The sequence below is a fragment of the Streptopelia decaocto genome (assembly GCF_964273445.1).
Source record: "Streptopelia decaocto genome assembly, chromosome: 4".
Classification (NCBI taxonomy): domain Eukaryota; kingdom Metazoa; phylum Chordata; class Aves; order Columbiformes; family Columbidae; genus Streptopelia; species Streptopelia decaocto.
This window is the reverse complement of record NC_138658.1, coordinates 3,152,118-3,175,416: the sequence shown is the minus strand read 5'-3', so window position 1 is coordinate 3,175,416 and position 23,299 is coordinate 3,152,118.

Here is a 23,299-nt window from a genome sequence, read left to right as displayed (position 1 = left end):
ATAGAACAATTTCACAAGGGATCATTTCCCTGTCCCAACCCAGACTGCTCATGAGACACTGAAATTCCCGTCTTTTGTCTCAGTCACTCTCCTGGAACACATCACAGCTCAGATGCAGAGATGTCCATGTCAATATGTCCTTCATAAAAACCACTGGAGATGGCAACATGCATCCCAGCCATACTCTTAGGCATTGCTTGGGTTTAGGGGGTTTTATTGGCAGACATAAGCATGGAAACTAAAATAGCTTTCATTTACCAAAAGCCATGCAAATAAATGTCTTCAAATCCAGGAGCACAGAGTAATTGGTTACCACAAGCTACGTTATAGTTGTTGGTGTAGATAAGAACCAGTAAAATTGTCCAAACTTTGTAAGAAGACGACACTATATGGAAACTGGGTTACCATTATTTTCCTGCTGTGTTCCAAGAGACTGGTGAAAAACAAAGTGAGACTTTTAAAATACCCAGTGTAGCGCTTAGCCATAAAGTCATTCATAATAGATGGCTCTTATTTCATAATAAGAATATGATTATACTGAAAATGGTCTCCTTACACTGCAAGATGTCAAGAGTGAAACTCCTCCAGAGCCCTAAATATGTCTTAGCAGATAAAAGTTGCAGCTCGGCATACGCTTGCTACACGTAAACGTTGCCAGTCCCTATTAGTAAATGTTTGCAGTAATGTGTTTTTCAGCAGATCAGCAGGGCACAGGCATCTCTGAAACTGCATGGAGGACACAGCTAATTGTATCGTGCCACTTTAGAAAGTATTTTTCCAGCAACAAATAGTTTTCCTGCATGCTGGTCTGTGTATTTGCCTTCATCCTCTGTTCTCCTTCATTCTGACTGAACTATTTCACTGTGAGCAGCTTTTTCCAGGCCCTAACAACCTAGTCTTGTATGGTAATTGATGATCTAGTATCTTTCCCATGGGTTTTGGTTAAAACAAGACACATCAGGGAAACACGGTTCTCTCTTCCCCTGCCACCAATTCAGTGGCATTGCCAAAATCTGATGTTTATTCTGCTTTGTTTAGGCAGATGAAAAGTTTATGAACGCTTGGCTATCAGCTCTGATAAACACACAGAGGCTACCTGTGAGCATTAGGGCAGCGTCCTGCATCCACACATAATACAGAATAATACTGCTGCTAGTGAAATACAACCATTCTTCCATCAGAGTTATAGAAATCCCCTTTAAACCTTTTCCTGTTACTATTATTGTAATAATAACAAATAGCAGCAGCACATGAAGCACAGTTCCTTTTATCTTCATCCATCACAAAGATAAAATATACGAGAACTCTATGTTTTACTTCCAGTTCCCAAGGTGAAAAAGCAGTTATACTGCAGAGCATCAGCTCCTGTAAGTTCTGGAAAGTGTTTTACAAGACAGAATTGCAGCCTACAAATTCCTTCCTGTTCAGCCCTTTTTGGCCCATAGGTTCTCATGCAACCACAGGATCCAGTTTTCTTTCATACAAAAAATCCACACCTTCTTTCTTCACAGATTTTTCTGAGAAGTCTCATATCTATTTGTTCAGTGTTAACCCTCCAGAGTTTCAGGGAATGCAGATACATGCAGCTGTACATCCAGATATAGCAGATATAGAGTGTGCGTTCATTTGATTTTTTTGAACAAGAGGAAGAAATTCAAAACCATTATTGGGAAAACAAAACGAAACAAAACAGCCATTGGAGAGGAAGTTGAAGAAATCTCCTATTATTAAGAGCAACAGACACTTTATACTGGAGCAGTGAAGGGAACAGACTGTGCTGAGCAGAATGGCATAAATACACTTGGGTGTGTCACAAAAGACACAAGACAAATTCCAAAAAGCTCCAAACAGTAAGTTAAAGCGGGTGCAAAACTCGTGGCTTATCAAATCTTTGCAGGGAATGAAAAATAAAATTGAACTAAAAGCTGTGATTTGGTCAAGGTCAAATACTTTTGCATGCATTTTACCACTGCTTAGGATTCTAATTCCTTGATAAATCATGAGAAAATGATGAAATTACCCCCAGGATCAGTTGGCTAAGCAAAAGACTGCCACACATTGCCAATTAGTACATACACAAAGGCACCTAACCATGGAAAATTACTATTCATAATAATGGGTACTACTGTGTTCAAATTCCCAAATGAAATTCTCATTTTGCAGACATGAGCCTCATCAGAGTTATACTGATCCCTTGAAAGACAAAGCTATTCCACAAATATACAGTCCATTTACCAACACTCTGATATTTACCAGAAAAGAAGTACTTCTGAGGACTGCTAAAGTGGGCTCCCATTTCACAGTCCCCAATAGTGATAACATAATGTTTAAAATTTATTATTTGAACCAGATGCTTACAATTTATATGATGTTACTAGTGTCTCCTGGATTAAAACAACCCCTTTTACAAATTGTAATGATGTTTCTTCAGTGCTATGACAGTGCCCATCTAAGTTATCCTGAAGCCCTTTGAAAATGCTCCCATTTATGGGTGACTCCCTCACTCTGCATTAATCTTTAGGCTATTTTGGAAAGCTCTCCCTCTTTTGAGAAGGGATTTGGGTGTGTATTTCAATATGAATTAAAGAAAAATACCCCATATGTATTTCTCTCAAGAAATCGGGGTGGCGCGTAAAACTCACACGTCCTGGTCTAAGGGAAGGATTTGAGCTTTTCTGTTGGAAGGAAGAAAGGTGTTCAGCACAAAAGGAGGTGACACTCATTACAGCCATAGTATTAGAACCAGTGTCACCTGCCGCCTGTCTATCCGATGGAGATCTTCATGTTAATCAATGTGAAGCCTGCCCTTTTATCCAGTAGAAAACAAGCACAGGGGCACCTCCGTGTGCTCTCAAACACACACAGCCTGGTGCTGTACACTCTATGCAGAATATTGCCACCCTATTAAGATTCTTCACTCCTGAAGCCTTTGAAGTTGTACTCTCTTCATTTGTTATGGTCTGCACATTTCAGCAAATGACATGTAACCTCATCCATGGACTAGATTGTGCTTCTAGGATTTCGGAAATTCAAATCTTCCGAGTAAAATTTTGCTTGTCCCAAAACAACAGCACCTTTTATTGCACAGGAATATTCTTGTGGTCCTTAAGAAGGATTTTACTGAAACCTTAAAACAAAAGTACCTGAGTAATCCTGAAAATCATTGAGTATGAATCCATCCCAAATATTTCCCATCATAACCGCTTTTCAGCCAGATACCGTGTACTTGTTAATTCAGCTGAGAGGGCGGCTCACACATTTCCCTCAGCCCAGGAAGGACTGTCCACCACACCCGGGGTTTCTTACAGGTCAAATCTTTTTCTTTCAATTATTAACCTTGGGCAAAATGACAAACCAAACGGTTCTTTTGTTTAGTTCAGGCTACCACCCTCCCTCTGAAGCTCCTTCCTTTCATTTCCTCTGCACTGGGGACTAGTGCAGGACATTGCCCAAAAATTCAACAGGGAGAACCTGGGCGTGTTTCAGACAGGTTTTGTAACTCTATGGGGCTGTCTCTCCAGACTGTACAAAGACCTGGTGAGAAAACTCTGTTGCAGAATGCTCATCTTTCTGTAGACTCAACTCTCATGGCCTTCAGGCTTCAGAGCTTTTTCTGGTTGGTTACAAAACTGAGGAAATACTGTCTTTTCATGTGTAGGTGTCCTGATGCCCCTCAAACCCTTATACCTCTTCCAGAGACATCAAACCTGCACCAGCTGGACTAATGATAGAGCCAAACACTGCTCCTGTGTGTCCACCTGAGGACTCTTTTTATGGCAGATTTTTGACAGATTTGCGAGCAAGAACAGGGAATGGATCACCTGCCTGGATCAGCTGCCTGTATTTTATTTTCTTGCTATTTCGTAGGCCATAGTGGTTCGTGAACTCTTCCCATTTTATTCCCTGCTTATAGTGAATATCAATAATTCCAGTGTGCCAAAGTGTCTGATTTGACTTACAAGTCTCTTTTCAGGGAGCAATGGGTAAGTAAACATTGCTGAGTAATATATAAAAGGTCAGACCACACAGTTTGTATTTTGCCATAAAATTTAGTAGGATAGTTTTTTTTTTAAAAAAAATAATGATCTACCACTGACAGCATTTTCTTTTGTCCTTTTCTAGGAAAAAAGAACTGTGGGGATGTTTGGTCTCTCTGGAACCCTTTGGCTTTCTCCCCCATCCTGGCTGCGAGCACCCACTACTATAACTGTCCCTGAAAGCACGAAACCTCAAAAAGCTTTCTGATCCTCTTCTGCAGCCACATCACTGAACCTCCTGGCTATATAAAATAAAATCTCCAGATAAGCAAATCAACCTAAGTAAACACTCACTTGGCTTAAGTTAAGGTGATGTCTTTAGGGAAGGTCAGCAGCTTTGTTTTTCCAGTGCAACAAATGACAAAAAGAGCTCTGGTCTTTTATTACATTGCTTCATTCTAACAAATAAGAAATATATGGCAGGAATCTTTGAATTCACTATCATTTGGAAGTTTGTCTTACCATAACCTCAGCATATGAAGCATTGCTCTTATTTTCTTTGCATCTGTTAAGAATGTACGTGAGACCTCCAAATAACAGATTGCTGTACCAAGTCTGTAATATAGCAAGGCATAACAAACACCCCCATCCCCCAGAATATTGCAATATTTTAGGTACGTGAAATAATTTTTCATAAGATAAAAGCTGATTTTTCTTGGACTGCAAAACAGGACAATACCAGGATTGTCAGCTTCCAGCTCACAAACACACAGTGTCTGAATGGATTTTTTTTTGTCAGTAAACTAACATTCTGATTTAGATTTTTATGAACCATGAATATGAGCATTGACAAAAAGAACGTTATAGCTCTGTGCTTTCCCTGACTTTGCTCTTTTTCCCAAAGCTGCTTGTGACAGCTTATTCATTCCCTGAGATTGTTTCTTCTTGCTAAAAAGAGCACACCCAACCCATACAGCAAAGTAGTTTTCAACCCAGAAGAGTGGACAATTACTTCTAGAGAACCACAAAGAGATAACACAAAAAGTTATTTCATATGCACTGATCTGAAATATGCATAATCTCTGAAAAGACCCTCATTAGGACTGGAAAGAACAGTGACTGGTTGCAACCAGTTCAACAATGCTAAAAATATTGAAAAATTCTGACGTAGGTCAAACAGTATTTTTGACACACACAAAACAAATCTTTGGTAAGAACATCCACTATATCTGGTAAATGGAAAATCTGGGTCTTCTAATATGCCTAACCGTATTTCTTGAAGTCATGGCCCTCAGGTAAAGATTCTCTAAGAAAATGTGGCCACATGGTGACTTTAACTTAGCAGTTTCCTTTTGTACTGTTATGGTTTGTGGTTTACAAAGTCGCTGGTGTCCTCACAGTTTAACAACTGCTGAGGCAAGGAGTTTAGCCCAGCAAAGTACAGAGAAGGAAAACCCTCTTTGATTTCAAATCAGCCAGATGGTAAGACTAGAAACACCCAGTGAAGAATGTCAGTCCAGTGTGCCTGATCCACCAAGCCAGTATCCTCACCAGGAGATACGAAGTGCTATTGCTGGAGCCTGAGTTGCCAACTGTTCATCATTCTTTCTCTCTTCCCGTGCCAGAAAGCTGTCCATATTATGTAAAAGACCTTGTTTCTTGGTTTGCTTATAGTTGTACAGGTGAGGAGTCCTGGAAAATCTCCCATCAAGTCAGCAACTTGGCAGGAAGCGAACGGAGTGATTTGCCAGCTTTGGAAATTCAGTAGGAATTGTGTCAGGAGACCTCAGCATGTGTTGATGAGGTCTTATGTTGCTATCCAGCCTTTCGTAGTTGAATCCCTTGTTTCATCTTCCACAGTGGAAGAATATAGAGGAAACTCTGTCTCCAGAGAGACAGTGCTCCCACAGTCCCTTGTAAATCACTGCAACACAGATTCATTATCTGATTCAAAGATTTACACAATTATACTTTGGCTAAAACAAAATCCTCCAAGAACAGTTGGGCACCAGCAACTAAATGTCCTCACCCTCTAGCACACAGATTTACCCTCTGCCAAAAATTAGTCTTGGTGTATGCCGAAACTGGTCCACATTGCACAGGGTGACCTGCTTGTTGTCTATCATATACCATAAAGAACACAAGCCAGGCCATGAAAGTGTTGTGGCACATTTCTTTTTCTGCTCCAATTCATGACTCAACAACTGTTACCTGGAAATGAGACTGAAAAAATCAATTAATAATGAGTGATCTTAACATATGACCTTCAAAATAATTCAAAGCACCCTTTACTACATGCTCTCCCTCTCTCAAGGCAAGAAGGGACCCACCCCTAGCACAGAATTTAACACCCAAGTATCTTCTTCTGCTTTTCCATTTGTGATGGATTAGCTAGCTTAATATTTCATTATTGAATTATATGAATTATAATATTATATAAAATTATATTAATTATAATATTAATTCCCCAATTTGTTCCTCATGTCTGCCAGCCCAGGTTTGTTCAACTTGCTCTTGATACTCTTGATAATTGGAGTTATCTGAAACAATAACTCTGAGCACCCCTAATAACCAGACTGAGAATCACCAGCTGAGACCTATAAAACCCTCTGGTAGTTACTACATGCATATCCAACCATCTAACACAATATGTACAGTATTACATTTAGATCCCTTAATTGTCATTTCCAATCAGAAAAATTATGATCAATACATCAGGATACAGCAATCACTATTACTAAATTTAATTACTTCATTTAATAGTCAAAGAAGCCTTTTCTTCCAAGTGGTTTCCTCATGGTTGTCAGGTTATTAACCTCTTTAGCTGTGAAGGAAATTCAAAAGCACAGTTCGCTTATGAAGGATCCCCTTTCACATCTGTGGAATGTGGGGAATTTCTGAAAGGCGGAAAAGTATTAAGCACAGATGTTCTTCCATTTATTATCCTCTCGACAATGCATATAATACATTAGTCAGGTTTGGAAAACTTCTTGCCAACTGTTGAACTACAAGAGAAACCTGCAAATAATTTAGTGAAGATTGGTTGTAGAACTGCCTATAGTCCATCTATCACACACTAACGCTTGAAGAACTGTTGATAAATGTTGGTATACAAAGCTAAGGGTTAATTTACGCCTGCCTCTGCAAGATGCAGTGATGGAGTAAGAAGAAAGACCCTTTCTTCTCACCATAGGGCAGGAGGATCGCTATCCCAGGATATGATTCAGGGACAGACCTCTACCAGCTGAGCTAGATAAACAGGGATGCAGTGAAGGAATTTGGTCTCTAACACCCATCCCATGGGACAATTTGCCCTATATCAAGTATTCTGTTACCAGTACCTCACCATGGAGTGATGGAGTCTGGTGTGTCAGAGCTGGAGTGAAAGCAGCTGAGACCCAACAGAGGGAGGAAGCTCAGAGCATGGAGTAGTTTCATCCCACTTATAATCCTTTATTTAAAAGGTGGTCATCTTAAAGCAGGGGTCTTCTCATTCAACAAACAAAGATGGATTAGAGAGGGAAGGAAGAAGGTCTCGGCCCATATGCACATTGCAGGACTCACACACACAACTTGTTCAAGGACCGGTTGCTGTGAAATACACAAATGATCTGGGATAATGAGATGAGAACCCAAGCCTCTTCACATGTTAAAGCTCTGCTCTATAGGTTATAGAGTCACACATCTCATCTGGGCCAATGAATCTGGAATTACTATTCTTTATTTTGCTCAGAGGTAAAAATAAACCAAAACAAAACATGAAGACCTATAGCATCAGCTCTAGGATGGGACAGAGATGGGACATTCTGACTTTGGATTGCCTTCAGTATAGGAAGAAACAAAGGCATCCTCCCACTTGGTGAATAATCTGACTAGGATGCTATTACAGAAATTAAGACCTTTTTCTTATCCTTTAGCTATGTTCTAAAATACAATAGCAGCTGTGACTTCATTTTGTGATGAACCTAATCCTTTCAGTACCTATCAGGCATTTTCTGAGGATGCCTACAACTGGGTAAAACCACTAGGGAGGCTTTTGTGTGTGTGTGTGTGTGTGTGGTTTTTGTTTGTTTGTTTTGAAGGGATCATCATTTACAGCCGTAGGTACCACCACTTATGGCAAAACCCACCAGGTCCATTCAGACTTACATCCCCCTTTGAACTGGCTTGTGCAGACAACAGTTATACTCCATTTAGGGACCGCAATGCTGCAAGATTGACTGTTCTTGAGCACATCAGGGGGAAAATGCACTGTTTAAACATCTTGGTGTGTTTCACTTCCTTGCTAATGGCTGGGTGGCTCAGTTCTGTGAGGGTTAGGGTGAAATATTCAGAGGTACAACCTAGGCACCTGCAGAACTTAATACCAAGAAGAAAAGCTCCTCGAGGGGTCAAGTACCTCTGCAGTCTAGCAGCAGCTTAGACAGCTTTTTCAGAGCACTGTTGAAAGGAAGTTCCTAAGCTGTTTAATGGCCTTTGCCACTGTGCTGCTCGCTGCTAGCAGAAGCAGACAGCTGTCTTTTGTAGATTATTAACAAAAAGAAAAAAAAATAAGAAGGAAAATATGTCATGCCAGTTGTCTCAGAAGTTCTGTCCAAGTTTCTGAAGTGCACAGCGGTTGGCAGCCCCGTGAGCATTTCCACCTGTAATGGTTATGTAGCTTATTTCTCATGATGCCAACAGTGGGAAAGCAAGCCCAGACTGCAGTCTCGAAGCCCCTCAAATGAAAGGGCCTCATCTATTAGGTTGGATCAGTGGTCATCCTTGGGAGATTAGCCACAAGAGGAGCTGTGCAACGTGCTTTAGTGGTACGTCAGCCAGTCTGCTCACAGCACAACAGTGTGTAAATGGAGAAGCCAGACTAATACTGACAATAGCTATGACTATCCTCAGGGAGGATTGCCTTAAATCGTGCTTAGGCAGGAAAGGATTACCATGACAGTGTGGTTGTGCCAGGACAAATGCTTTCCCCATCATTCTTAAGGTGTGGGAGGGCAGTTGTGTATCACACCCTTCAGACTGCATTGCATCTGGTTTTGGTTTTATCATATTTACGATGCCTTTGTTGCCACCGCTCTGGTCTTATAGTGGTACCTGTCAAGCCACCAACGCGTGGCTCTACCAAGGAGTTTTGTATCTCAGGAGGTGCATCTGCAACTCATTCCTAGGCAGTCATCTGATGCTGCTAGATTATATAATGAATTTAAATCTGCCAAGAATGAACTAGAATCCTATAACAAAAGTAGAAACCTGTTTCACATACTACATCAAAACAGGCACGAATGATGGAAAGAAACTGTTTCTAAACCGAACTTCACACATTCCAGTTGTGAAGCTTGGCAGACTGTCAAGAGACTGAGTGGAGACTCTGGTCTGGGAAAAGGGAGTACCCTGTCACAGCAAACTCCACAGCATCACAGCTGGCAGCCAATGGCACAGGCTCCTGATTGAAATAAGGCTTTCAGTCATGCATTTAAAAGTGACGGTTTCTGAGATGGCAGATTCCAAATGTCAGCAGGAACCTGATGGCTTCTTTCACTTGCCCAGGCTCAGACTGGCTCTTCATCAACAGCACAGGACTTCTGGGCCTGCCAGTTAAACAATCAGCAAAAGTTGATACGCTGTGATTTATGAACCATTATATTCCACGCTGCAGGTCCAAAGCATGCAAGGATGGCCAAGATTATAGCTTTTCCTGAGGCAGGGAAGCCAGTAACAAACAGGAGGAGCTTCTGACCTGTTTCTTGGCTGTGCAGCGCCCCACAGCTTTAGGGGGACGCTAATTCTTACGTGGAACAAGGCTCCGTGTGACTCCAAAGGGGATGGTGTTTGACCAAAGATGTGAAGAATAAATCCTTAGCAGGGGAAAAAGTAGTTGGTGCTGTACTTAGTCACCTCGCATCAGTTCAGGATATCATGTAGCATGAGTAACTGATTGCAACCTCTTTATTTTCCATCTCCATTCCTAGAACAGAGGCACAAGTGATGCTTCATTCTGCAAACTAAGATACACTATATAGTGGCCTCCTACATTTTACCTCCACTCCTAACTTCTTGGGGGTCTATATAGAATCATAGAATCATTTTGGTTGGAAAAGACCTTTAAGATCATCGAATCCAGCTGTTACATACATGTGTATATATATACATATGTGTGTACATGTCTATATACCTCTAGGATGCTCATAAATTTTATATGCACTGCATATATGTAGATGACATGCACTGCCAATTCTGGAATTATTTTTTGTGCCATTGGAAGGCATCTAAAATGTAACAGATAGACCCTGACGATTTTGTTCCAACAGAGAGGAGCCATCTTCAGTAAGACCAGAAAAGCAGCGAATATATCTTTGACGCTGGTCCCTTTCCAAGCACTGGACCTTCTAAATGAATTATCCCATATGTGGGAATAGCACTGAACTTGAAATTGCTGGTGGGCCTTGACTGGAGCAACTGAAAATAAAACTGGCTTTTGAGTCTGCCTTGAACTCTTGGGAACCTTTGCACCATTTGGATGCCAGTACCCAGACACTGGCCTTCGCTGTTGATAATGTGCTGTCATATTTATAATTTTGGTGCAGCATTGGACTCAACCACTGATCTTCCTAGCATGTTTGAACCCCTGTGTCCTGCATATGCTAAAAGAGGAGGTGAAAGAGTCAAGGGTTAAACTGCAGATCTGTCGGTTTTCTCCATCTGCAGAGCTCCAGCTTCTCAGCACCATTCGGGAGGAGGTCTTGCAGACTACACTGCTGGCCTCTTGCTGTATCTTCTTTGCCAAAAAAAGGGGAAAAAAAAACCTTGCAAAATACACATAGTGGTGAGAAAGACTCCAAATGCTTGTTGCTGTAGCTGCCCCCTCGCCCATTGAAAGGTAAAGCTCAGCAAAGGCAGAAACGAAATCTGACTCTGAGTTGTTTTAACCATGAACTATTTCCTTCTATGGAGCTGTGCAACAGACTGGAACCCAGGCAGTAAAAAAGCGCCTGCATTGCCACCCACCAGATGTCTAGAAGGTGGTCTACTATGCTCACACTCAATTAATAAGACGTCTATACTTACAAAACCCAGATATTGATGTCTGACTCCTGCATACACGCAACAACACTTCAGTACAGCTCCTTCTTATGGATTTTATAATCAAGCCCTAATTACTGATTGATCCTCTTAAAAAATCTACATTGAATTAAGTACAAATCAGAATATTTAACTTGCAGAATACCCACACATGAAAACAAAGTAATAATAGATGGGGAAAACAGAAATACAGACAGTGCATATGATTTTAGTGACTTATATGTTGCTCTTATTTCAAACTCAAAAGACCAAATGTGTACTATTTTGCCATTTGTAGTATACAAGAAAATCCAGATCCTATGCACTTCAATTTTCATCTGTTTCATATGAAACAACTATTCCTTTATATTTAGTGTCCAGTCTACTTGCATTTCTCACCTAGCGACAAAAGCAAAGCTATCCAGTAACTGAATGTCACTTCTGGAGCCTGAAGCTTCAGTCTCCTCTCAATCTATGTCTCATTACAACTAAGATAATGAAGCATCTGAGAAGTGATGGATCAATCCCTTCACTGTTCAAACAAATACTGTATTTTTTCTATTCTATTTGTGAAAAAAAGTGTCCCAAACCAGATTTTGTGCTATTTAAAAGTTACCAACCCAAGTTCTTTTAAACGTAATTAAAGAGAATAATGATTTGAATCCTACTGGAGCATTTGTATCAGGACACACACTGGGAACGAAGTTTCATGTCCAGAATACAAGCCCCTAAAAATACGGGCACATAATGGAAGGATTGATACATCTTTAATGATGACAGTGTCAAGGTAATAAAAACTAACACCACAATGTTACCTCTTTATACTAAAAATATACAGAAATAAACAAATATAACATGTTCAGAAATTACACAGAAACTCTGTTAAACATTTTAAAGGTTAATAAAAATGCTTTTGGCCCATTAAATGTCCTCTACTGACTGCATGAACCAATGCCAAAAAGTATCAAAGCTTTTACAATGAAAAAAAAATAGAAGAAAAAGGTCCAAGAACTCGATAGTCTATTTCCTCGCTGAATAATTAAATGAATGTTCTGGGCATATCCCAGGAAAAAGTCTATAGGCCATTTCATCTTACAGAAACCCACGCATACACATATATACACGTACATATTACATATACAAATTTATGCCCGCAAGCACACTTGATATAGGAGTTAGAAGTCATCTGATAATTTGGCAGGGATGTCACACAATCAACTAGCATTCTGCCCATAACTATTCAATAACATAATTCTTTCAGCTTTTCCTAAAATTTACAACTTCAGAATACATTCTGATCTTACTTTAAGAAACCTGAATCACCTATTAAAAATATATATTTTCTCTGTTATTTTCACCTTTAGCACTTGAGCAAGTTTCTGTCCACAGGCAGACGCAAAGGAGGGTCTCACAGTCCCAAAAGTATTTTCTTCTGAGCACCGAGATATCCTGACACATGGATTTTTTTCCCAGTTCTGCAAGTGACAAGGATCAAACTTTGAAAAAAGTATTTATTTTATTTTAGAAGTGATTTATAGCTAAAAAAAAATCATGTGTTACTCCATCTGTACTAACATGTATTTCTCCGTGTCTTGTGCAGTGAACTCATAAGCTAAAATCCTAATCCCAGAATCAACCATTAAAATGACACCTATTGCAAATTCTTTCTCAAAAACAAACTTTATATCTAATACTACCATAAATTCCAGGTGTTGTTCTGTACCTAAACATAAGTCTACCTTTTTCTAAATTGTAACACTTTCGTTTTATATACTATACATAAGTCTAGTTGAAGTAGCGCACACTTCAAACCTTTTGAATGTATTTGCTGCACTATATGTGGCCAGAAGAGACAGGACAGGCCCTCACCATTAAATGATTATAGGAAAACAATAGGAATCCAACATATTCTTTCCATCAGGTTTCCTGGACCATCTTCTCTGCAAAGATTGTTGATCTTTTATGAAAATTTCACATGCTCTACTCAATGCCAATAGCCTACAACACACCAACCTCTACCACATTTGGATTGCAGTCCATTAGATTTAACCTCTCAGAGGATGATAAGGGGCTCTTCTATCATGTTATTCTCAATTCAGATGGCTTTTTACGGACTCAAAAGACATAAAACATCTCCTGGATCACTCTGACTTTATCTTAGTATTGATACTTTTAGTATAAGTATTATAAAATAAATCAGCACCATGAAATAAGAGGATCTGGGTAGGTCTGTGAAGGTGAAATTGGTGACTTGCTTGGAAGAATCCAAAGGCAAAACAAGTGCAGATGAAGATTTTCACTTTGCTATTTGAAACAATCACAAAAGGTTGGGAGGTCAGTAGACTGGGATGACTCCGGCGACTGTACACACTCCCCTCTTTGCACAAGAATGGTAATTTAATCTATTTACACTGACTTCTACCATGACCTCTGGAAGGCATCACAACAAACTCAGAATGGATCTATGAAAAACATGTTTGAAAAATTCATAGCTAACCAGACAATGAAAAGTTTGGCTTCCTGTTTGAACCAGATGGAAGAAATTTCACAGAAAGCCCATGTAGTTTCATTTTCTTGTGTCCAAACTCCAAACAGCTAAGGTCTAAGTGACTTTGAATCACTAAATACTTAGCTGATTTTTCCCTTTACCTGATTTCTTTTCTCCCTTGCTGTTGAATTTACTCATCTTTCAGCTGCTAAGCTAATACGTGGCATGTTACCTTTGTGGAGTTTTCCATGAACATTATTATGTAGGGCTGCAGCCAGGTTAAAACAAAATACACACACACATAGAGGCAGAATACAGAGCATCTTCCCTATGCTTATTCTAACAGCTCTGGCCAATCAAAGTAGTATTTTACTAAAGAGTTTGAAATATTATTAATGGCACCAGCATAAGATTTCAGATTCAGTCTCTTATACATCCATTTTTTTTCAGATACATTTTTGGAAATGCATAATTCACAACGTAAGGTAATTGACAGGAAAATCCTATAACAAGGATTCGCAGCACAGATATTGTCTCATCAGCCAGACCAAGCATAAATAAAGGTATGAGTAAGAATTCCACAGAGAACATTTGGCATCTGGCATAAATCATAGGTGGGATGAATGAGGTGGTCCCAGAATTAGTCCAGATTAGCTCTTCTGCTTTTGAAATAACCACAGATCCCCTAATGTTGATTCTGTATAGACTATTAACAACAATATGAGTAGCTCAACCTACTAAGCTAAGGTAGTTCACACTATCCTGTTGCTTCGTTTGCCAAGCTACTCAGTCATTAACTGCCCTTGTGTTTCGTCATTTATTTAACTTCCACATTTTGTAATATTTTCATTCACGCTTAAAATCATAGAAGGCTATTAATGAAATGGAAGGTGGTTTGATATGATATTTTCAGCAACATTTCCTGGAAAGGATGTAAAATCATCTATGAATCCAGTTAAGTCCTTGCCTTCTATCAAGAAAAACATTTCTGACACAGAAACACATACAGTTTTGCCTAAAAGCATGAAATAACCATCATCCTTCTTTTTCTGATGGCATCACAGCATAATTCAGTTTGGAAGGGACCTGGGGAGGTCTCCAGCCCAATCTCTTGCTCCAAGTCGGGTCACACCAGGTTGCTCAGGGCTTTATTCAGCTGTGTCTCAAAACCCTTCAAGAAGGGAGACTACACGACCTCTCCAGGCAACCCAATATCCCAATAAGACAGACATTCTTTAAATACAGAGCAATAAATCTCATGGGCAAGCCCACAAGTTGCACTCTTGGTAAGATGTATATCCTCTTACTACACTTCCTCAGAAGTCAGAGAATTCAAAAAAATATGAAAACTATTCCCATCTCTGATCTTCTGTTTCCATTTTTTACCCATGTAATTTTTCATGAACATACTGGTTCCAGACACACCTCTATTTGCTCACAGCATGTGTAGCAGTAATAATAACAGCAATAGCACCAGCCTGGTGTCTGTGCTGAGATTGCTGACCTTCCTGTGCCCAAGTGTAAATCAATACAAACGCACAGCTGAAGTTTCCACTATTCTCACAAGCAAATCTCAGCCAGGCCATTTGGTCAACCACAATTGTTCTGATATTATCAAAAAGATAATATATTAATTTCAAATCTTTCTGCTATAGTATATTTAGTCATCTATAGCAGTTTTATACAGCGCTTTATTTTTTGTGTGTGCGCCTGTGACAATTTTTTTGGTCTCTCCCCGATATTGATAGAAAAGGGCTTGATTAGGGCTATGAAATTTCTGCAAATGAGTTTGTAGAAAAAGTCCTGCTAGTTGGCTATTTTTATTTTCTGACATCGTTGGATGTCTGGAAAAATGCCCTGAAAGATTGAGTCCAGGCACATTGACTTCAGAAATTGTTATATGTTAAACAGAAATTTCCTCTTTCCCCACCTACTTTTAAAATTTTTAACAGTGGAATATATTGAAACATGCAGAGAACTGTAAAACAGCCAAGTGGACTTACATAAAACTCACTGAAATTATCCACTTCTACAGTGGAATAAGTCAGAGGAAATATCAGCTAGGAAAAAGGATACACAAAGAAAGAGACTGCAGACTGCTAGTTAAAATTGAAGTGTGATATCCCTTTCAATTCCCATTTCTCTAGTCCTGCATAGCCAATGACATTTTCTAAATAAAGAACTTTTTCTTTGTTAGCTGGTTTGCTTTCAGAAAAAACTCCTGTCAAATCCATTTTACTTTCCATCCTCTACAGGAAAAAAGAAAAGTCATCCTTTTCCTTGGACCAGCATGGGATGTCTGCAGGATCATCTCCTCCAAGGGCGTGTTTATCCCTTCGTGCTGCATGCAAATGCAGTCACTTGAACTTGGCTAATGAGCATCTCCTGGGAGATGCAACAAGCAACAAAATACGTATAGCAAACCCCATTCTTCTGCCAGGTCACCACCCCCCCAGCATTTTATAGCCCAACATCTTTTGTCTGTGGTGAAGCAGGAAACAGAGGGCAAGGTCAGAATCTGCGATCGGAGCCCAGAGGCGCTGGCACCTGTTACAAGCACAGGGAGGATATTTCTGAGAACTCCCATTACTGTTTATAACTACGTGTTCCAAGAAAACTCCCAACATAGTAGCTGTGATGAACAAAGACTGCGGGATATAAGCAACAGCTGAGCTAAGCTTTCTGCCTTTTGGGGTAGATTTTCTTTGATGTACTCCTTTTTGGGTCATTTTCTGCCAACGACAGGAGACAGAGCGCCCTGGGAGCTGCTGCGCACATCCCAACCACCTCTCTCAGTTCAGCCTCCCAATTTTAGCATTCAATAAAAAACAACCAGCCAAACAAAACCCACCAAACCAGTCTTAGCCCTGCTGACAACACCAGCAGGTAGCAAGCGCAGTGATCACTTGAACCACTTCTCATGAAATACCCTCAGAGCTTGAGTTTTGGCTCCACTGACATTTAATTAATCATATCAAAGTCCTTACCCACGCTTTTCATTCCTATTTCTATTTCCCCTCATAACACTAGCTTCAGATTTCACTGGTTTGTTTACTTTTTAATTAAAGGCTTGGACATTTCTAAGCCATTTTATATGCCCTATTCTGGCAATATTCAAAAAAGGACTACACAGATGGGCAAATAATCATATCAAGATCTGAAGTAACGCTTCCCTTCATCTCAGTCCACTTGGGTAAACTCACACCACATGCCAGCATGAGCTATTCTTGTAACGAGGGCTGTAAATCCCTGCTGAAACGTATTTAGGAAAGGTAATTTTGGCTATGCACAAGTGCCATACATTAAATATATTACAGGTGAAATCTGCTGGGAAGAGCTCTGACATTTATAAGTTACACAGACGGTATATATTACAGAGGCTCCAAATTCTGAGAGAATGTAATAGAATATAATTTTATATAGCAATTTTATCTGAAGCTTCTTCAAAAAGAAAGAATCACCAAACCCCTTTCAATTCTGTATCTCTTGGTTTTGTGGTGGTTTTTTTTTTGGTTCATTTTGTTTGGTTTTTTTTTGCTTCATTTTAAAATTTCCAGCCTCTACAATTAAATAATTTTACTTCAGTTCTTCCTGGATATTCCATGTGCAAATGCAGTGTAATGCTATCTCACTACTGAGGAGGAGTTTGGAAGGCTTGGACATCATCCATAACACAAGCTGTGCAACAACACAAATGTTTAGTATCTCCTTTCCCTTTGACAGGGTGCTGTGTGTGTCTTCCATGCCCAGTTTCTTGGGTGGAAGAAAGATGAGAGCCCCATGAAACATTAAAGGTAGTCTGACCCACCCCAAAATGCAAACATGTGAAAAATGTGATGGGGCTGATCCCCCCTTGGGCAGATGTGAATCAGGAACCACAACTACACAATCTAGTCTCTCTGGAGATATCCATGTCCTCCTTCGGTTTATTTATTGCAAAGATTTTATTCCAAAGTTGGCAAGTTATCCCAGCAACCTCTGGGATATCTGTTTTGTTAGAGTTATTTGCCACTGAATTAAATTCCTCCATAAACCTTTTATTTCTTATTGTGCTCTGGTGTATTGGGGGCACCCGAGTCTCACTTGTAAAACCGCAGGTAACACGTTTCTTGCACACTGTGTTATTCTCACACGGGGTTTAAAAAGTTAAAGCCAACTCTCCCACACGAAGGTGGTCCATCGGCTGTAATTCCCGGCAGGTAAATGGCTGCTTGGCACTGCCTGGATACAACCTGTTCTGACATTTCGTTGGACTCATTTCCACAGAGCTGCTTTTGGCTCCTCCACGGCACTGGAGAGTGGAAACCATTCCTGCCGTGGGCAGACTGATGGACAAAGCCAAGGATGTGAGGCACGGAAACTCTCTCTGATGCAAGTCGGGGAACTGACAAACCACCAAGTGCCTCTTATTTTATGCCCTAGAAAAAAATGGAGCCACTTTCTCATAAAATGGGGCACCGGTTACCAGTTGCAGCCATTCAGGCCAAGCGCAGTGGTGACAGCCCCTGAGCCCTGCAGAGCCCCAGTTCTCCTCTCGGTTGCTGTATCTGCACCAGCTTCCAATCTGACCAGCTTCAGGTGCCCTCTTTTCACTGCATCTATACCTGTCTATTTCCTCCTCTAGTTCCAGCATAAATCTTCTCCCTTAGCTTGCATCTGCCCAGTTCCAGATCAGTGACATGCTTTAGGTTTGACAGCGTAGACCTCCATGCAACAAGAACTGAGCGCTCAATGCTCTGGACTTGAGGACAACTTTGTTACACCACAGGGCACACATCATGTACATATGGACCTGGGAAGGAGCAGGAGAGCACAGTCCCAATGACTGTGGCTATTTTTAGCTATGCAAAGATATAACATGTCAAATACTAAATATGTCACTGGTTCAGAATTTAAAAATTGCCACTGCCGGCTCCCAGGGATCTGTAACTTGCAGGAGATTCATGTTGGAACTAGACTCACATGAGTAATTGCACTGATGGAAGATCACTTAAACTTGCTACCTTCCACAAATTTGGCCACGTGGAGTAATAGTAATGCCGCAAATCGTTTTGATAAAACACCCCCTTTCCTTGAAGTGACAAATGTGAGGAGCTTAGAAAGTGCACATATTGTCTGGGTCTGCAAGGAAGAGAAGTAGCCTGCTCAATTTCAAAACAATAATAATTTCTTCAATGGCTAGGAATATAAACATTGATAAACTTGCCTTACAAATATTATTTTGAAGAAGTCTGTGACAGACTGCTTGAAGTCAAAGCCTAATAAAGCACTTATCTTCAAGGGGGCTTCTTACATGTTGAAGAGGAAGCAACATGTGTCAGGGCCCTGAGGATTCCAGGAACCGAATATCATGTTTGTATCGTGCTACCTGCGCTCTCTGCCTTATTCCAGTGGATGTTTCCCCATGTCCAGATCAAAGGTCAAAACGCTGTGCAGATTGCTGTAAAGGAGCTCATCCATCCAGAGCCAATGACCAAGGATGAGAGAAGGGTCGCATGTTGCATTTTATGTCCATTGTCTTTATTATTCAGAGCTGGAGGTTTTCTATTCTTTGCATACATCTGCAAAGTATTATCCATTTGACAACCATAACAAAAGAAAGATAATTAGAACCAGACTGATTGGAAATAATACAAAATAAACAGTTTGCTTAACATCTCTGGCTAATTTATCTTATGAGAAAAGTGAAGCTAACACTTCCATCTAAGCTGGGGGTGGGGGGGAATTAAAGGAAAAAGCACAAAATACTTACCATACCTGAAAGCAATCTCTTCTTTGATCTTGTTTTGCTTAACTGCCAGCACCACCTCTTCTCCAGTATCATCAGTTCCTTCTCCATCTCTATGTGCTCTATTTCATGCATGTCCTTTGGCCAACTGTTAAAGAGTCTAGTAACATACCAGGATGATTTTTATTAAATTAACCAGAAAAGTATTTCAGTCCTTACTTAGAATTTCCATTTGCAAGAAAGGCTGTGCAATCAGCCTCTGCTTCAGCTGTACAAGCTTTGCTATTGTTTTTTGTGTTCATATCTAGTGTACCAAGTCTTTAACTTAAACACGAACATTCAAATTGAGCTTGTGCAAAATCCCTGGTAGAATTTAAAGCAACTTCATTTCTGCTCATTAGAGGAGCTTCATATGGCCTTTTATTAGTATCTTCCTATCTAGAGCAAACTGACGCTTGAAGCCCTTTTACTCACGTGCTGTTTGCTGCATAGTATGATCTGTTCCTGGGGGTGAGAAGGAAGGAATTAAGAGGATGCTCAGAGTATCTTTCACTATAGAAGCCTTCATTTCTGTAACTGCATGCACACACACACAAGGCACATAAATATTGCACTAGGCAGGTTATACCATTGACTGTTGTGCTTGGCCTTTGTCCACTAATGAATCGTCCCTTGAATTTATTTTTACGCTCCAAACTTCTGAACATTTTGAGCTTTGAACCAGACCAGAGCATTCATATAAACACAACATCGTCATATGCCTTTGCTGTACAGATTATAATCTATTAAAAGAACATCAGTACGGTTGAAAAGACAATGACTCCAAAGTTAGGAAGCAGATAGTGCCAATTCAGTCCTCTTCAGATACGATTACCTGACTATACACCCTGTTTCCACAGGACGCCACTCTTTTTCAGTACAGCTCCACAGAACAGAATGAGAGCACCTCATCAAGGTAGGATCCCTGTTCCCCTCATGGCATGTTTTGGCTTTCAAGGGAAAGAGAGTTTATGTAGTTTATAATTACTACTTTGGTCTAGGACCCGGAGGTTTTCTTTCCAGCAGCAACTTCTGGGTGGGAAAATGTGACACTTTGGAAAGCGTGCCAAAATTTAGTGCAGGTTTGTATTTACCAAAGGAACACGACATTTCATTGATGCATCGTAAAGAGAAATAAGGGACACACATGACAGGATTATCTTGTACTGAAATATTATACTTTAAAACAAACAATGGCGCTGCCCACAAGTAAGAAAACCTGAAGTGAAGGCATGAGTACTGAAAAGGAAATAACTATGATCCTATGGAAAGTGTGAGTATTACTCAGAGCATGAGACAATCCTTCGTTTCACAGTATAGAAGAAATCTTTTAAAACATACAAAAAAAAAAAAAGTTGGTTATTTTTAAAGAGTTTAAGGTATTTCCAGTGCAAGTACAAAAGTGCTTTATTACAACTTTCATACCTTACCACCTTGAATATTTTGAAAAAAATCTTACGGAAAATATTTTTCCAAATCAGTCATGTGTAAATTTTAGCATGTTGATCTTAAATTTCTTTGAGACATTTTTGCTTGCACTCCATCTTATTATAATGTGCCATTTTGACACAAGTAAAATTTTCATGAGACTCCTAACAACAGACTGTGATTTTCTGCCCCCAAACTGCCATACACGTGTTAGATTTGGGGTTATCAGAGATGTGAATACTTTGCCCCATTTTTCAGTCATCAGCACAAGTTTCCTACCTATGCCAATCTCAACTTCCATGGCAAATGATAATAAAAAAAGACCTTTAGGCAAAGCAATAAAGAGCAATAGAAAAGCTCATTATATGCCCAATTCATAAAATTACAAGCTGCAGTGTGCACGAGTAAAACTGAAAACCAAGTTCAAGCGTACCAAAGGAGATTATGAACTAGCTGTTGTTTTAGTGTCTGGGAAAAGCAATTCTTTAATGAGCTTGGAAACATAGCTAAATATTTTCTTTCATAAATTCAAGAGAAAGCCATGCCACTTTGGAGACTTCTGCTGGGCAGCGTTTTCTCCTCTCTCTTTTCCTCTTTTAAATTTTAAATATTGCATAGGAACCATTTGCTCTGTGAGGTTCCCATAGTTAGGACCAAACCCTTCTCAGAGGAATTTTGGCACCTTATTAATTAGTTGGTTATGAGAAGGAGCTGCACTCTTTCAGTGACTCCTATTTTGCCATCAGTAAAGTGTGATCCCATCATAAATTTCCATCAAGCAAACTATTTCTGGTAATTCCCCCTAATTAACACCAGACCGCTAACAATAAATTAGGCCCTATGTGTTTCTGATATAACCAAGATCTTGTCTGAGCACAAGATATTAACCAATGTCCTGAGAAAGTAAAACTCAAACCTAAATTAAGCCTTTGCTGGTAAAAGGATTTATACGCAATTTTGTGAGAAACCCTTTGAAGATCTCATACAGGGCATTTTGACCAGCAAACATTTTGAGTGACAGAGAGATTTGTTCTGTGCTGAGCAGTGAAAGTGGATTTATTGTGAAAACACACTGTTGAGTTTTAAACCTATAAATCTTACACTGGATTACAGTGTCTAAATGAATGAATGACAGATCTCTTTTTTTTTTTTTTGTCGGTTCATTTTAATGTTACACGACGTTGTGATTGATAGAAACCAAACCTTTGCCATTAAAACGTCAAATGCAGACTCGATGCCTTTAAAAGTTTGGCTTCTGGAGTTTAATATACTGTTTGCAAATAGACTCGCGTTTGTCTCCTTCGCAGCCTAAACACTGAAAGGGAGGCAAGTTTTCTGTAAAGTTGCCTCTAAATTTTATAGAGCTGTGTGCAGTGTTTTTCTTTGCCTGTGTAAATAAAGGTGGAAAACAACAGTGCATTTGCCTAGTTAAGAGTCACTTAGCTAAGCAGAGTCTTAGCAGGCTGGTATTATCATGAAGTAATTGGCCATGTTATAGTATCCCGCAGAGAAAGCAGAGACCGATGCGTGCCAGGGCAAGGTACAGGATCAGATAATGCTTCCCAGAGCAGGCAGCATTTCCCTGAACAGTTTCAACTTAGGAAAAATATTAAACACTGCCAAACAAGCATTGCAAAGTACTCTAGTTGGGCAGTAGGGTGAAGACAGCAAATAAATAGTAATTGGCCAATATTGAGTTTACATTGATACATATTCTACGGTGTCCAATAGCAAATTTCCATCTTTCATTCCACCTTGATAAAAGATTGAGAACCAGAGACTCACAGAGGTTGGAAGGGACCTTTGGAGATGGAGGCACTTTGTCCAGTCGCATGGCCATGTCCAGTCGGGCTTTGAGTAAGTCCAAGGACAGAGACTCCGCAATCTAGCTGGACAACCCCTCTTCTGTAGGCTGAACAAATACCAGCTTTCTCAGCCTCTCCTTGTACTACAAATGCCCCAAACCCTTAATCACCTTCCTAGCTCTTCACTCCAGTACGTTCATATCTCACTTGTATTGGCAAGACCAGCACTGGACCCAGCACTCTGGATGTGTCTCTTCAGGACTGAGTGGAGAAGGGTCACCTCCTCAATCTGCTGGCCTAATGGACCCCAGGAGGCTGGTGGACTGACTTCACTTGGTCAACTTGGTGTCCACCAGGACCTCCAAGTCTTTTTCTGCAAAGCAAACCTTAATTTCTACCCAAAAAAAAAACCCAAAGAACAAGTAATTTATATTATATCTATTTATGTGTACTATCATGACTTTCTTTTACTGACTATGATGCAGAAAAATTAAAACATCCAACAGCCACAAAACAACTGAGGACAGATAAGAGCATGGGGGTTTGCATGGGGTTTATTTGTTTTGGTTTTTAATGACAATTAATTTTGCAAATGTGAACAGCCAAAATTTCATGCCAAAGACTATTATACAGAAGGAACGAAATCACCAAGATTTAACAGCTGGTTGCTGAGTGTAAAACAATGGGGGGGGGGGGAGGGGCGGAAAGGAAAGTCAAACAAGTAACCTGTGAATTGATGTAGTTCCTCTTACTCCAAGCCACTCATAGGGCTGGA